The sequence below is a fragment of the Lycium ferocissimum genome, chromosome 10 (genome assembly GCF_029784015.1).
Source record: "Lycium ferocissimum isolate CSIRO_LF1 chromosome 10, AGI_CSIRO_Lferr_CH_V1, whole genome shotgun sequence".
Taxonomy (NCBI): domain Eukaryota; kingdom Viridiplantae; phylum Streptophyta; class Magnoliopsida; order Solanales; family Solanaceae; genus Lycium; species Lycium ferocissimum.
Genome location: NC_081351.1, coordinates 3,858,856 through 3,877,225, shown reverse-complemented (window position 1 = coordinate 3,877,225; position 18,370 = coordinate 3,858,856).

The window sequence follows — 18,370 nt, the reverse complement described above, 5'->3', positions numbered from 1 at the left end:
GATTCCGAGAGGTTCGGATGATCATTTGTGACTGGTTGGTAGGTTTGGTTAGGTTCCTAATGTACTCGGGTGTGTTTTGGGACTAGTGTTGGATAGTTGGTTTTGGGTTTTTGAGGGTTGACTTGGTCAACGAGACCCCCGTTGGGAAATTCGAGGCCACGGGTGAGTTCGTAGCGTGTTTTTATCTATATCTGCATATCTGGTTTGTGTGTATAGGGCCTTGGGTGATAATCGAATTTCGGAATGAGTTTGTGGAATTTAAATTATTTCTGGTTTCTGGTGTACCGCAATAGCGACACCAGTACTACAATAGCAGCACCGTTATAGCGGTGGCCACACCGCAAAAGGGACTAAGTACATTTCTAGGTAACCGCTGTAGCAGTGGGGTGATCGCGGACGCGGGACCGTTATAGCGGTCTCGTGATCGCAGAAGCGGTTGACGGGCAGTTTCTTCATTTAATGACTTAATAAAACCCCAACCCTTATGTCATTAGTCTATTCTCATAACCTTAAGATTTGGAGGAGAATTTAAGGGTTTTGGGGTAGATTCTTCATCAAGGTAATTCTCTTGGTCTTAGATTCCACAAGTTATTATTCCTAATCATGATCTAATGCTAGAAATCTATAGAATCAAAGAGGGATTAAATGGGTTTTCATGAAAGTTTCTTAAAAAGGGGTTTAGATTTCCTAAGTTGATTATGTTGATGAAATTGGCTAAGATAATCATAGAATTTGATGTATTCAATGTTATTAAGCATGTACCAGCCATTATTAGAGGTTAATTCTTGAATTGAAAAGCTAGGGTTTATACCCAAATTTGGGGGTTTTGCCTAGAATCCGAATTTAAGTGATTTATTAGTGCTTCTAGCTTATAATTGATGGGAATTGATCACCTAGAACATTAATTTCATGTTGAGACCTATAGATTCCTTATTCCATCTTTCTAGTTCATAAACCCTATTCCATAGGTTGGATTTGGGTCTTGAATATAAGTAAGGTTTGAATGATGTTCTTCTTGATTCTAATTTCATGATTCAGATATGATTAGACTGCTATTATCTCGAGGCTCAAAGGAAAGGAAAGGAAAGACTAAGGTTTGACTATTGGAGACTTTGCTGCTCGGCTCTCCAGGTAGGTTACAGTTTACCTTATGGTGAGACTTCGATTAGCGAAGCGTATGTTTAGATGATATTGTCGGAGAATGCATGTAAACCTTCGGTGTATGAAGTTGGGTTGGATATTGTCTAAGGTTGGGCCTTGTTGTGTGATTTGGGGGCTAGTCACCCTGATGCGTTGTTGACTTATCTTGTTCTATTTACTTATTGGCTCGTTGCCATGTTGAGACATCGGATATTGGTAATTAGTGATATATCATGGTTATGATTTTGCGGTACTTTACTTGATTGATATTGAGATGAGAATTGTGATCCATTGTGGCTTATGTAGCCTTATTCTTGACATTATTGTGTGCCATGTGTGGTACTGTTTGGGATTGAATTGATTGTTGATATTACATTGCATCTTATTCACTTTTCATTTCCATGATACATTAATATTGCATGGTTATGGTACGTGATGATAAGTGAGATAGTGTAGGCTCCGAAGTCTTTGCTTAGAGCGTAAAAGAGAGATGAGAGTCCGTGATCCGAGGTCATCTACCGGAGCGGAATGAGTGTACGTTGCCGGAGGTCTCTTCTTTGAACGGCGAGTGCTTCTTTGCCGGGATCGAGAGAGTGCTCGTGATCCGAGGTCATTTTTTGGAGCGAGTGGTACATGGACTTCGCGGGTCCCTCATGAGTTGTGCTGCCGAGATGTGATGTTCCATTGTCAAAGTACATTTGTACGGTGCATATGCATTACATTCATCATACATACATTATTGCATTGCATTGTACCTTTGGTTTCCAGTGATATGTTGTGATACGATTGTGATATACTGGTTCAGAATGATTATACTGAGACTTGGCACAGTTGGGCTTTGATGCTATAACAAAGGTAGGTGCCTGCACGACTTAGTGAAAATGGGTCGTGACAATATTTTATACGTAATCTTGTTTAGCAGGATTTAGAGGTGAATAGCGATGACGTTTTTTTCAATCTTTACTAGATTACAACTTTTAAACTTCATAGTTTCTACCTACATCGATATCACACCCCTTCTAACAGAGGATTGGCTAATCTTGAAGTGAAAAAAGTAGTTTCGAAACAACAAGTTCCCAGGACACAAAAAAAAAAAAAAACTAGGGTCATGACTACGCCGGCCGACGGCCAACCTCCTACGAGGGTTGGCTTGCCAGCAACCATTAACAATACTCCAAATACTACCAATACCAATCCCACACCAGTGAATTATGCGAATGTGTCACAAAATACCAGTGCACAACATATTCCGGAACCTATAGATCTAAAACCTATTATTTTATTAGATGGAGAACCAACTGCCACATGGTCAAAGGAGGAGTTTGACCTATTAACATTGAGACAAAACCTGCAGTTTGCAATAGTAGCAAAATTCTCTTATGGTAGACCAGAATTGAATGAATTGAGGACGATTCTACCGATCTAATTGAAGATTAAAGGAAAATGCGAGATTGGATACTTGGAGGAACGTCATATTTTGATTAAATTATCATTATTAGAAGATTATTCTAAATTAATGTCGAAAGCATGGGAGTTAATGGTGAGAAATATATACTTTCCTCTAAGATTTTTTGAAATGGGATCCATTGTTTAATCTTGATAAGGAAATAACCATAGCCATTGCATGGATATCTTTTCCAGGGCTACCAACAAATCTTTTTGATAAGGTACCAATGTTAACATTAGCAAGTGTAGTAGGAACTCCACTTGTGATTGATAAGCCCGCAACAGATCAAACTAGACCTAGTTGTGCTAGGATCAAGGTGGAGGTTGACTTGCTGAAGGATCTTCCTAAAAGGATACAAATCAATTGTGTGGATGAAGAAACGGGGATAAAGACATCAAAATCGCAAAAAATCCAATATGATTATTTGCTAAAATATTGTACTCATTGCAAGTTGCAGAGACATGATGTTCATGGATGTTGGATACTACACCCAGAACGTAGACCAAAGAAGGAGGAACAAAGAGAGGAGGGGAAACAGACAGAGAAGGGGAAAGCAAAGGAGGAAACTAACAAACCTAAAGGAAAACAACCAACAAGTGAATCAAATCAAAATGGTGTATATAGAAATGGAAAATTGGTATATGAAAATTGGAATGTTGTGCAGAACATTAAGCAGAAAGAAAAAGCAAAAGAAACAATGCAACAGGGAGGCAAAATCAGTGATAAAAGATTTCTAAGCCTTTGGTGGAATTAACTGAAGAGATGCAAGAAAGGACTCCCAAACACCAGAAAGAACAACAGAAGCCAAGCAATGAAGAGGAAAAAGAGACTTCTAAGCCTTGGGTAGAAGCGTCCTTTGAAAAAAAAATAAATAGATAACAACAAAGATACTGAAAGGAAAAAAGAGGAGGAAATAGTGCAAATATCAGAGAAGCATAACAAAGTAAACACTAACAGCAGGGAGAATGGAAGTAAGGTAGAAATAGGTGTACAACAAGATAAGACAAGTAAACAATAGCGGAATAATGAACAGAGAACATCAAACATCAATGATTTGCAAAGTGAGAAGAACTTGGCTACTGAAGCTCAAAACAGTAAGAAACAAGAAGGGGACAGTGGAGTTGTTGCCTTGGGTTATGAGAACAGCCTGGAGATTGATTCTGTAGCACGTGAAGAAAGAATTCCTAGGGAACCATCAGATGACAAGGCACCTCCAGATGACAGTCATATAACACCAGACGAGCCTTTAAAACCTGTAGAATCAGTAACAACAGGTACATCAATGGTAGCATACAGAAATGATGGGCAGACAGACACAACTAACAGCAAAGAGAACATCAATCATGTAAAGAACAATGAAGGATAGGAAACAACCAGTGAAATAAATGAGAATGCAGTTAAACAAACCTCTAATAACATGGATGAGGGATTTACACAACAAAAAGATAACTTGTGCAAGGATAGTCACAATGCAAGAAATAGTTGTCACTAAATTAATGAAACAATTGAAGAGGAACATGAGACTAACATTGGTGATGGTGAGGAAGAAGAGAAGAGGTTAATAGAAGACAAGAATACAATGGGTAGCCCACCAAGACATGCTACAAAGTCAAAAAAGGAGACGAAGCAGAATAGGAAAATAGACAAATGTGTTCCACCAAAGACAACAGGGGGTGTGCAAACAAGGAAAGCTCTTTCCAAATCCACTTCTCAATGAATTGCTCTCTCATTTGGAATATTAGATATGTTAATACTCAACAGGCCTTTGAAAGTGTAGTTTTGTTATATAGACAAAAACAATTCAATGTTATTGCTCTTAAGGAGCCATTCCAACATGTCAAACACATTGATATGTATAGAATGTGGCTTAATATGGAGACGACTGCACATAATATAATGGAAAGATATGGATTTTTGTGGAAGCAGGAATACAAGTGGAGATTTTGAAAGACACTACTCAACCATTGTCTTTCAAACTTACTCATTTAAATGGTGGAAAAGATGTGGTGATGACAACAATCTATGCTAGTACAGATAGAGACACTAGAATCACTTTATGGGAAGATTTACATGACATTGCTACACATATGAATCTTCCTTGGCTGGTAGGTGGAGATTTTAATGTGATTACTGAGGCTGCAGAGAAGTATGGAGTTCTACCAGTTCAATTTGCAGAGACAGAAGACTTCAGACAGTGCATTGATATATGCCAAATACCTTATCTTGGCTTCAGAGGGAGTATGTTCACTTGGTGGAAAACAAACACTTTCATGTCTCAAGTTTTCATGTGCCCTTACAATCAAAGAGGATCCCACTTACACATTTGCATTCCAAAACAAATGTGGGATATCAAAATAGGAAGAATTCACACTCACTCTCACAAGGATGTTCAAGTGCTCAAAGTGGTACCATAGGCTTGCCCTTTGTGTAAATGACCACTAATGTAGGTGCACTTAGCTCAAAATCACTTAGAACTTACGACAATGTAATGTAGGCTTTTGGTTGGAGGTAGGATATCATTATGGGAATAAGTGACTACGACCTTCCTAAGCACTACAATTTCACAACTTCACATCATCCCCCTTTTCAAAATTCCACCTTTTTTCTCCTTGTCGCGCTTTTATTTCATATCCTTTTCAATCATTTTTTTTCAATATTTCATTTTGATCTTCCTTTTTTTCCCTTCACAACAACCTTTATTGATTCACATTTTTCTTTTTCACTTTCTCAACCTTTTTTTTATTTCAATTTCATCCAACTTCCATTTTTTTAAAAAATTTCATCCAACTTCCACAATACATTGTTCCCATCTCCTCCCCCAAACTTAGGCTCTTAGCCTAAGTTATAATTTCAAGTGCTCAAAAAGGTCGAGATATCAAAAGAGTCTAATTACAAAGGAAAAGGCTTGTAATTTGGTTATCAAATGAAAAGGCTAAAAGGCTCAAAGTGGTTGACTAGGAATCATGCAAAAAGGTCAAGTATCATAAGAGCTCAAGAGAAAAATGTTCCAAAGAAAGCCAAAAATCATATTTCAAACCAAGTGCAACCTCAAATTTCGCTATACACATAGGGAAAGTTCTTGACCATAAGAGAGACAAAAGAACTTAATAAAGAACCTTACCAGCCATGACAGATGCAAAAATCAAGTTGAATATGTATTGAAAGCTTAATTGAAGCACATAACTCAAAAAGTCACATCTAAAAGACTAATTAGTGAACCAAGAACCAAAATTGAACAAATTGAGTCTTAAAGTCATAACATGAATCATCCACTTCAAACACTTTTTTTTTCAAAATCAACAACTAATATGCCAAAGTTTAAACTTTTATTTGTACCAAACAAGTCACAAGTAGCCTACGAGCATATCACAGTCATCACCAAAAAATAAAGTACCCCTTCCCCAAACATAAAAATATGCATTGTCCTTGATGCAATCATAATAAGCATAAGGAAGGGTACAGAAGAACTCCCTCACTTCCGAGGTGAATCCAGGATAGTAGTATCCTGTGAGTGAGCGGGAGCTATACATGTGAGTGAGCGGGAGCTATAACCAACTCATCAGTAAGTGATCCACACTCTAAATCTTCCTTATCATAAGTCATCTCCTCAAGCAAAACATCCTCTGTCTGTGTTCCGGCATTAGTCTTACTGGGCTGCTCTAACTGCCTCAATTTAGCATAGAATGCTCGGAGAATTTGTTCCAAAAAGACATGTCGAGCCTCTTCTCTTTGTCTGCAGTCTTCTTTTCGGCTTTCAACTTCTCCTTTTTTTTTCCCAGTGATGGAACCGAATCAAATAGTTTAACATTCCTTCTGTCTCCACCAACACTTGTAACCTCTTGGGCGCAACATATCCGAATTTTGAGTATGCCGGTGGTGAGTTCATCCTTAGTGGCCTAACTAGAGCATCTACTCTATCCCGTGTATGGACTGTCACGTATCCTATTTTCCCAACCGCCGTCTTCATGACATCCAATTTTTTGTGGAGCTCTGCTTGAATGTCTTTGCTAGCTACAGGTACTTCTGTGGTGAAGAAGGTATATCCGAGGTGACATAGTCACTGGCGGGTAGAATAGTGCCTGAAGGTGGGTGTGCATCCTCAATGGTGGGAGATACAACTTCCAAGACACTGGAAGAAGTCCTTGGCTCACTAGGTGGTGGCATAGATGAAGAAATGGGTATGTTGGAGAATGGTGTTTTCTCGGTTCCACTTGTGACCACTAATGTACTATTATAGGGCTTCCACCCAGTAGGTCGCAACTTTTCTAGAAAATATGAACGAACGTCGCACACGCCTGGAGTTTTTCTCTACCTATCTAATATGGGCTTTGGTACCTTATACTTCTTAAAGAGACATGTCAAGAGTCCATGGAAAGACATAGCGTTATCAGAATCGAACTTCTCCCCTATCGATATTTCAATCACTTTACCCACATCAACTTGCCATTTAGACATGATGGTTGCAATAAGGATAACTCTTCTTTCCTGAACCTCAATGTACTGTTTGGATGGCATCAATCGATTGGCTACAAAACCATTCCAAGCCACAGTTGTGTCGTTAAATGTATCTCGGATTATTTTCCTTTTCTCTTGCCAACTGGGGTTTGAGTCATCCTTCTTCACAATTCCAACTGCCCATTTTCTACTAGCAGGTAGATATTTAGTAAGTAAAGCACTGGTCAATTGGCTCTGGTCTCTCACCTCCAACCCCAAAAGGGAATTGAACTCTTGTGCATTGAAGGGAACCCGCACCCCTTGAATAATAAACCGAGACATGGTGTCATTTTACTCTTTTGGAAAAGCATAAGCATGAGCAAAGAACTCCCCCCAAGAGTGGCATTGATGGGCCATGATTCAGTGAGAGGCAACCAACCCCTTTCGATCAATTTTGTTTGGAACTGATGAAGAACATCTTCAAGAAAGTGCATACCAATCTATCTTCCAAAAATGACCTTGTATTTTGATTTGTGAGTATGTCCTGCACAACTCAAGGAGGTCTCATTGTGTCCTCGACTCCCTGCTCAACTGGTTGTGCATCTAAAGGTGCCCCAGATAGTTCCACATGCTGAGATGAAGTCTTGGAAGATTGGCCCGTGGACTTGGCTTTCTTTGGTGTAAGGGAGGAAACATTAGATGGATTTTCCCTTTTTGTCAGCCATGGTGACTTTGAACTACCCTATTTTTCCTTGTTATTAGTGGTCCGTACTCTTTCAATAGAAATGGAGTCTTGAATTTTGGGTAATTGCTTCCCATGAGCATCCCTCCGAGGCTCTTTCCTCCTTTGTTCATCCCTTATGCTACCATCTTCCGAGTGACGTCCCTTTAGTGCCATTCTAGCAAAATTTGTAGGCCAACACAAGTACAAGAGCAAGCACTATCAAGTTGTCACGATAATTGCAAAAAGTTCACATGAAAGCAATTGAGCAATCCCCAAAAATAAAGAGACAAGCACGAACAATAAGAGGATGTAAATCCAAGGCTCCAACAAAAAATTTCAAAGGCTTCAGGCTCTTCTGATTGGCCCGGGCAGATTTTATAGCCATATTGCACCTCTAAAATGACATGACTCCATCATAGAAAAGCATATCAAGAAAACACACATCATATTTGGTGTATGTTGAAAGAAGAAAAAAAACAATGTTCACCATCTAGTAATCACAATTGACGCAACAAAAGTTTATTCTTAATCCCATTCTGTTCACCTCTTAATGCAAAAATTTAAAGTATCTTCATCCTTCCATGCATTTAACTGTCACGACCCAACCCGCCATGACCGGCACCTATCTAAATCCTAATGGGCAAACCAACATACATACCACCTAATCCATTAAATATGACTTTTATATAAATCAAGCTGAACAGTTATTACTCATTTAACAACAAAAGAACAAGTAAATCGTGCCATAAATACTGTAGTAAGTGCGGAAGTTCTAACTATTACAATCCCCAAAATTCGAAAGTCATCGTACAAGACTCTAAGCCAGAACATGTCTAAGAACTGAAATCTGTCTATTAAATATTCATAATGTCCAGAATAAGAAAAGACATCATTAAGTAGAAGATCTTCGGGCAGCCTGGCATGAGAAGAAGCTCACCCCAAAATCGTAATTATCCTCCACGCTAGATGAGAGGGAGGAGTAGCGGTCTCGATATCAAAATGTGACTCAAAGAATGCGGCAAGGTAGTATCAATACAAACACTATGTACCGGTAAGCATCATAGGCCGATTAAGATTAGTATCATGCATATCTTATGAAATCAATAAAATAAACAAGCCAGTCAATCATACACGAATATCAATACATCACAACAAGTCAACCACAGACAAACACAACAATCACCAAATTGCCAAGAATCACAAACACGTCAACTACAACGGAGATAAATGTACCACTATACCCCCACTCGCTGTACACACATGCTATCTGATGTCATAGCTCAGTAGTCATGACTTGCAGGGGACCCATGGTGTCCATGTACCACTCGTTTCAGAACACTCCTCGGACCCGAGCACAACCTCCGCTCCGGAACGAACCTCGGACGCGGGATATAACAATAAACCTCTCGTTTTCGGAACTATCTTTGGACTACGAGCCCATAATCTAGGCCACATGTGTGCCTTGCCATACCTTTTATAGAACAGTGTTTCTTACCTTCTCAATATCCATATTCACCTCATCATTTCATGTCACAATACCCTCGAGAAGACTATATTAACTTCTCATCACAATACAACCACTGCAGATTAAATCACACAGGAACAATGACATGAAGCCTACACAACATTCAATCATAAGCACATAGGAGCTTAACCATACAATATCATGTAATGAATACTAAACATGCTTTCTCCTAATAAAATCACAAACATATATTCAACTAACCAAAGTCTAACTCAAGTAAACCGTAACCTACCTCGAGTAGAATGAACGTTGCACTCGTCACTTACAACCTTTCCTTTCCTCAAAGCCTCAATACGTTCACGGTCTAGAAATAGAAGACTCAATGAGTTTGCTCAATTTGCAAATACCAAGGCAAGAAATACCCTTCCCTCTCCCCATTCTAAGGGTGGATGATTTTCTAGGTGATAAACAAGCTATCAAAGACCCTAATATTCATAAACCATCAATTTCTACCACATCCTATCAAACATTCCCATTACAACAGTTTTCTATGGCAAAGACACCATTTTTATAGAGCCCTAGGTCTCCAATCACTTAGTTTATGTCTTTAACTGTTCAATTTGTGATCAAGAGCAACTAACCAATGCATTTAGATGATAACTAAGCGATAATAATCATAACCCATCAAGTTTAGAAGGTTTATTAATATTCTAGGGTTTCTATTTCAATTTCACCATTAAAGACCCATGAAGATGATTACAATAATGAAGGGGAAAGGGATAATAGAATGAAAAGCAATGGAACTTACCTCTCAAGGTTGTCTTGCCCTAGCTTGAAAATTCTCTCTAAGTGTTTGTTGGGAAGTGTGTGGGGGTCTTATGAATGTGGAAATAAAACTAAGGCATTAAAAACCCGGCTACTGCCTCCCGTCGACCGTCGGTCAAACATTACGCTCACGGCAATGTCACTACGCGCGCCGGCCCCGCTATGGGCGGTCGAAGTGACCGTAATAGCGGTTCCTAACTTTCCTGCCTGGCTGCTATGGCGGTCGTTTCACCGCTATAGCGATACCACCATAGCGGTCCACCTTCGGCCACAGCGGCCACCAAAGAAATGGATGGCCGCAGCGGTAATCCCACCGCTGCAGCGGTCCATTTTGGGCAACAGGCTTTCACGCCTTTCCCCTATCACCCCACGTTTCATCCAAGGCCTCAAAACACAACACAAAATATGCATATATACAAAAAGACGCCCTACGAATCCACCCGCGCCCTCGGAATTCCCAATGGAGTCCAAAATTCCCATAACAACCGGAAGGGTCGTTACATTAACAATCAAGCATACCAAGTGTTGCAAATCCTCATACTTAAATTCATTCAAGAGAGAAAATTATGGTAAGCAAGGATTTTAACAATGGATGTCTCATAACTCCTTAAATACCCAAAAATTTCAAAGATACAAGACACTTTTTTTAGTTCACACATTTTGACAAACACTTGGTGTGCATAACTCTTCTCCTTCTCAAATCACAAAATTGGAGTGTCCTAACCTCCCCCAAACTTAAGCAATCATACCAAAAACAGTATAATCAACATTAGGCTACTCAAGACTTCACCCATAGCACAAACTTTTAGTTCATATACTCTACCATCAATATGTAATATTCAAATTTTGGGTGGAGGGAAGGGGAGAAATAAAGAGATGGGTAGCGAGGGAGATGCAAGAGAGAGAAAAGAGAAGATAATGAGAGGAGAATCATACTAGAGCAGCATGAGAATAGGACTAAAATGAGAGAAAAGATAAAAAAAATTCTTGTTTCTTGAAGCTGCTTGCCGTGTGTGTGTATCGTGGGTGTGTGAGTTGTGTTTTGTTTATGTTATGTGTTGTGTTTGTTGTGCATGGGTGGATGAGTGTACGTGGGTGTGTGATAGTCAAAGAGAGCTGCGTGTGTGATTTTTTTTTAAATGGCAGCGTCTCTTTTTCTCATTCTATTTTTTTTAAATTTTCCCGCGACATGGCCAACGTACCTAGTCACGTAGACTTGGCCACGCAAATTACCCACAATTGTTGCACAACTATGCAACTACTGGAACTTCCCACATTGGGCAATGTGATCCACATCGGGCCACCCACATAGCTATTGTAGCTAATTTGTCTTTGTGTTGGGTTCCACTCCTATCTTCAAGCACCAAACCTACAAACATCTCAGCCCCAAAAACCATCAAAATAATAATAAAAATAAATATAAAAATGCAATGAAAAGAACTTGGGTTTCCTCCCAAGAAGTGCCTCGTTTAACGTCGCGGCACGACGCAAAATCCTTTATTTTTCAAGATGTCATTGGGGGTTCCCCAAATCAGCTTTCGAAAGCATTCTTCTCGCTTCAATTGGTCCCAAATAATGCCGAATTCGTTGCCCGTTCACCTTTAAAATTGTTTTACCATCACCGAACTCCAAATCCACGGCACCGAAAGGATAGACATTAACAGCTTTGAAAGGTCCGGACCATTTAGACTTGAGTTTATCGGGGAACAACTTAAACCTTGAATTAAAGAGTAGAACCATGTCCCCCGGGTGAAATTCTCTCTTTATGATCTTCTTGTCATGGAGGTACTTCATCCTCCTCTTGTACAAAGAAGCACTTTCATACGATTGAAACCGAAATTCATCCATGGCATTGAGTTGGAACACCCTCAAGTTCGCGGCATCAACCCATTCCAAATTAAGCTTTTTCAACGCCCACAAGGCTTTATGCTCCAATTCAATCGGCAAGTGACAAGCTTTCAAAAATGCCAAATTGTAAGGCGACATACCAATTGTAGTATTGTACGCCTTCCTATACGCCTAGAGAGCATCATCATCTTTCCTTGACAAATCAGTTCTATTTGTATTGATCGTTTTGGCCAAAATATTCTTGATTTCCCAGTTTGAAACTTCCAGTTGCCCGCTCGTTTGTGGACGGTAAGGTGTGGCTACCTTATGCGTGACCACATATTTCGCTAGCAAGGGGGCAAATGACTTGTTACAAAAATGCGAGCCACCATCACTAATTATAGCCCTCGGAGTGCCGAATCGTGTGAAAATGTTCTTCTTATGAAATGGTGTGACACTCCTTGCCTCATTATCGGGCAAAGCCACTGCTTTATTTTGAGACATAATCTATGGCCACAAGGATGTATTTGTTGTTATAGGAACTCACAAATGAACCCATAAAATCTATACCTCACACATCAAACAATTCAACCTCAACGATAGGATTCAATGGCATTTCGTTCCTCCTTGAGCTATTACCTTGACGTTGACATTGATCACATGATTTTCCCATCGCATTAGCATCATAAAATAATGACGGCTAATAAAATCCACATTCAAGCACTTTCATTGCGGTTCTGTTTGCTCCATGATGTCCTCCATAAGGTGAGTCATGACACGCTTTCAAGATCTTAAGCCCTTCATTCTTTGTAACGCACCTTCTTATGATATTATCGACAAAAATTCAAAAATAGTATTGCTCATCCCAATAATAGGAGTCGCTATCCCGCAAGAACTTTTTTTTTTTGTATGAAGGAAGCTTGGGCGGTAGCAATCCACTCACCAAGAAATTTTCCATATCGGCGTACCATGGAAACTCATTGTCTTCAACCCTTGTGACTCCAAATAGTTGCTCATCAGGGTATGATTCATTGATTTCTACAACCTCCAAAGGTCTCCCCCTTCAAGACGAGACAAGTGGTGCCCACTTGATTTTCGGTACCCTTTCTATCCTTGATTTCCAAATCAAACTCTTAAAAGTGTAGAATCCATATTAGCAGCCTCAGTTTGGACTCCTTCTTAGCCAAAAGTTAGCGAATCGCTGCATGATCGGAACATACCACCACTTTTGAACCTATGAGATAAGAACGAAACTTGTTTAAAGGATACACAATGGCAAGAAGTTCTTTTTCTATTATGGTATTGTTCATTTGGGCCTCATTCATTGTTTCGCTTGCATAATGAATTGGATGAAATAGCTTGCCCACTTTTTGGCCTAACACAGTGTCCATAACTACATCACAAGCATCATATATAAGCTCAAATAACAACTCCCAATTGGGAGCTTGGATGATATGAGTGGATGTCAAACGCCTCTTGAGTTCCTCAAAAGCAATCATGCAAGCTTCATTAAAATGGAATTTCGCCTCCTTCTCTAATAAATTGCAAACGGGTTAAGCACTTTTTCAAAATCTTTGATAAACCTCCAGTAGAATCCCACATGGACCAAGAAACTTCTTACTCCCCGCATGGTAATTGGAGGAGGAAATCTACAAATAACATCAATCTTTGCTGGATCAACTTCAATACCCCGTTTAGATACCTTGTGCCCTAGCACAATGCCTTCTTCCACCATAAAGTGACATTTTTCCCATTACAATACAAGATTTGTCTCTTCACACCTCTTCAAGACTCGATCCAAATTGGCCAAACATGCATCAAACGAATCTCCCACAATGGAGAAATCATCTATGAAGACCTCTAGAATATCTTCCACCATATCGCTAAAAATGGCCATCATACATCGTTGGAAGGTCGCGGGCTTATTGCAAAGACCCAATGGCATTTGTTTGAAAGAAAATGCACCATATATATATATATATATATATATATATATATATATATATATATATATATATATATATACACATCTAAAAGTATACTTCTCTTGATCCTCCAGGGCAATTTGAAATTGATTATACCCCATTAACCATCTAGAATGTAATAGAAATACCGACCTGCCAATAGATCCAATATATGATCCATAAAGGGAAATAGGAAATGGTCTCTCCTTGTTGCCTTGTTCAACTTTCTATAATCCATTCAAACCCTCCATCCGGTGACAGTTCTGTTGGAATCAACTCATTTTTGTCATTGAGGACCACAGTCATATCTCCCTTCTTTGGCACACATTGTACCAGGCTCATCCAAGCGCTATCCGATATTGGATATACTACCCGACGTCTAACCACTTGATTATATCCTTTTTGAACACTTCTTGCATAGGGGGATTGAGCCTTCTTTGGTGTTCTACAGTTGGCTCGAATTCATCCTTTAAGTTGATCTTGTGCATGCACAAGGATGGACTAATTCCTCGGATGTCCACAATAGTCCATCCCAATGCCAATTTGCGATTTTAAGCACATTAAGTATTCGACCTACCTGCACACTTGACAAAGAAGATGAGATAATAACAGGTAAGGTCTCATTAAGGCTGAGAAATTCATACCTCAAATATGAAGGCAAAGGCTTAAACTCAAGCTTTTGTGGCTCAATGGTGGACGGTTTAGTGGGAGGAGTGACCCAATTCTCCAAATCAAGAGAAAACTTTGTGGGATTAGAAGAATAGGAACCAAGTCTCTCTAGCACCATCACTGTTTCAACATAACCTTCGATGGAATCATTGGTTGAATTACGGAGAACCACTTGAAGTGCTCCATCTAAGCAAATGTCTTCCAAATCATCAACCACAACCTCATCTGCTACATCAATTACAAATATAACACCATAGTCATGGGGGTGTTTCATTGACTTTTGAATATTGAAGACCACTTCTTCATTATTTAATCTAAACTTGCGCTCTCTTGCTTCAACATCACATACACCTCTCCCGGTTGCCAAGAAAGGTCTCCCAAGAATGATTGGGATTTCAATATCCACCTTACAATCCAAAATCACAAAGTCGTATGGAAAGTAGAAATGATCCACTCTCACAATAATATCCTCAATGACACTTAAAGGTTTCTTCAATGTGCGATCCGCCATTAGCAACTTCATGGTAGTTGGCGTAGGATCCCTCAAACCTAAACTTTTGAATATGGCATAGGGAATCAAATTAATAATTGCCCCCAAATTGCATAAAGCTTTTGCAAAACTTGTCAACCCCATAGAGCAAGGAATGGTGAATGCCCCCGGATCGTCCATCTTTTTAACCCCAGTTTGTGAAATGATTTCTTACATTTGTGAGCTATCTTGATGGTTTCAAAGTTCATATTCTTCTTCTTGGTTGCTAAGTCTTTCATAAACTTAGCATACCCAGAATCTTTTCAAGAGCTTCCACAAATGGCACCGTGATAGTGGTTTGATTCAACATATCATAAATTTTTTACAATTGGCCACTTTGTTGTTCCTTAGCGAATCTTTGTGGAAATGGAGGAGGTGGCCTTAGAATTGGCTTGTATGATTTAGGAGTCTCCACAATTTTTTTTCTTTCGATTCCTTCTCCTTTAAAGGAGTTTCATTAGTATGAAGAGAAGTAGTTGGAGCTTCGTGATCCTTTTCACCCCCATTAGATTTTGCTAACAACTCATCAACAATAGAAAGCTTGCCATCCATGTTATATTCACCCACTGTAGGTCGTTCATCAACTCTCGAGGCATCACCTCATCTTCATCATCATCAACATTCACAAAGGTCATTTTCTTGAGAATTCTACCACTCCTTGTGGTAACAGTAAACACACACTTTGGTGCTTCATCTCCTTTAGGATTTGAAATGGTGTCACTTGGTAGAGCTCCATATGGTCTCATATTTCATTGAGAAGAGATTTTACCCAATAGAGTTTCAATTTGCTTGATTGAAGTGGTATGAGAGCTCACCACTTGATTCATATCTCTCCTTTATTTACCGGATTGTTGTTGATTCTTGATCATTCTTTCCATTAGACTTCTTAGGTCGGGATCACCCGATGATTGGCCTTGATTGTTGTGTTAAGGTTTTTGGTAGGATCTTTGTTGATATTGTTGGGAAGAACTCCCACCTCGATTGCTTTGATTACGACCATATTAACCTTGATTTCCTTAGTTACCACCATTCCACCCTAGGTTACCTTGATTTTTACCATTGCACCCTCGATTGCCTTGCTTATTACAGCTCCAACCTTGACTACCTTGGTTAGACCAATTAGAATTACCTCCCTGCCATTGATTACCTTGGTTCCATTGACCTTGGTTGTTGGATCGTTGTTGACCTCCTTGATATTTACCCACATATTGAGCTTCCTCATTTTCGGCTTGGCAACATTTTTCTTGGAAGTCTCCATATTGGTTGGGACCTTGGGCAAAATAAATGCCCTCTTGACCTTGATATTGACTTCCCATTGGCATGGAATTATAAGCTGGCCCTTGATCATTTTCCATGGCATTGACTTGCCTTAGAAATTGATTTTTGGCTAGCAACTTTAAAGTGGTTGTCAACTCCGCAACTTGTTGGCCTTGAGATTGCATTTCCTTGGTCAATTGAATCATGAAAGGGTCACCATGGGGAACATTATCTCTAGATTGCCAAGCGGATGAAGTTTCAGCCATCTCATCTAAGATCTCATTAGCCTCTTGATAAGTCTTGTTCATGATATTTCCTCTGGCCAATTGGTTCATATAAGGTTGATTTGTAGCATTGAGACCATGATAGGATGTTTGGAGAATCATCTTATCCATCATATCATTATTTGGACACTCCTTAACCTTTCTTCGGTATCTCTCCCATATCTCATGTAACGCCTCGGTAGGATGTTGCCTAAAATTCAATATCTCATTACCATCCGACTTGGTGAAAAATACTTGCCCAAGAATGTAGTCACCAACTCATCCCATGTTTGGATAGATTGGCTTGGCAACACCTCCAACCAATCTAAAGCACGCTCTTTCAAAGAAAATGGGAATAACCTCAAACGTGTACCCTCATCCGTGACATTTGGTTGCTTGTTCATGTGGAAAACATCAATAAAATACTTGAGATGTTTCTTTGCATTTTGAGTGGGCTCTCTCGTGAAATACCTTCTCTCGTTGAGCATATTGATCATCATGTTGGTGATTGTGAAAGTACTCCCCACACCCACATGCTCCTCATCGCCACGGGTAACTAAGGGCAACAAGTCCGTTACCTGCCATAGTCAACCTTGCAACACGAACACAAGAGTCAAAGCATCACGAAGAAAAGATAGCAAAGCAAATAGACACACAATAACATGATAACATAAAACACCGTACTCCTTAGCAACGGCGCCAAAAATTGGTAACGTCCAATCCTACGCCTCAATTAAAATTTAGTACAGTCGTAGCAATAATAAACCCAACAAAGGTTGGTGTCAAACCCACGAGGAGTATATGTGTGTGCTAAGCTGTAAAAGTTTGTGAGAATTTATAAATTTACAAACGTAATCTTCAAATAAAAGGGTGATTGAGCAATTACTTGTAAAACTAGACTATTAAACTAAGCCACTATTTTTATCAAACACTTAGAATGCAAAATATTTTGGTTGTTTTCAAATATTGAGAAGGTGTTACACCCCTCGTTTTCGTAGTGGTAAAACCCGGGTTCCTAGTCGGCATGCCTGGAACGGAGACCGTGTCCCAGTTTTTGGGAGATAGAAAGCGTCTACCCCGCTTACGTAGATATTCTCGGCAATTTATAGAGTTAGAAGTTGAACAAATGGGACCGGGACGCGACCGAATCGAATCAAAATCAGACAACATCATTCATCGTCCGATGGTCGTCGATACGGTCGACGGACCTGCCGACGCGCGGGCGGGGCCGACATGTCGACGGACGTTTGTGCGGCGTCGATGCGGGTCCCGTGTGCCCAAGCATCCCAGCGCAGTCGACGGGCCGTCGACACGTCGACGGGCCTTCGACCCGCTCGTCGAACTGAACCGCTATAGCCTTTTTAGCTTCCAAGTATAAATAAGTGGTTCACGACCCTATTTCATATTTTTCTCCATTCCAAATTAGAAAAACCCTAATATTTTCTCTCCCAATATTTTTCGTCATATTAGTGGAGATTTGGATGAAGCATCTTAATTCGTGAACCTGCTTGTGAAGATGAAGGTTTCTAGGGTTTCGCGCTTTTCAAGGTTGTGAAGCTAAGGAATTGGGGACACGGATTCTTGAACGAGACCCTCCAAGGTATGTAAATGATTTCTACCCTTATATTTAAGTGCATATTTAGGTTTAGTGATTTGCCACAGAATGTAATTGCAGTAAATGCGAGTTGTATTGCCATGCGATAGTGATATAAAGGTTATTTTAAGAGATGATTTGGGAAAGGGGTTTTTGTATATTTTGAAAATTTAAAATGTTTATCATCGTTGAGTGAGATTGTAATTGATGGGATCAATGAAAGGGAGAGTTG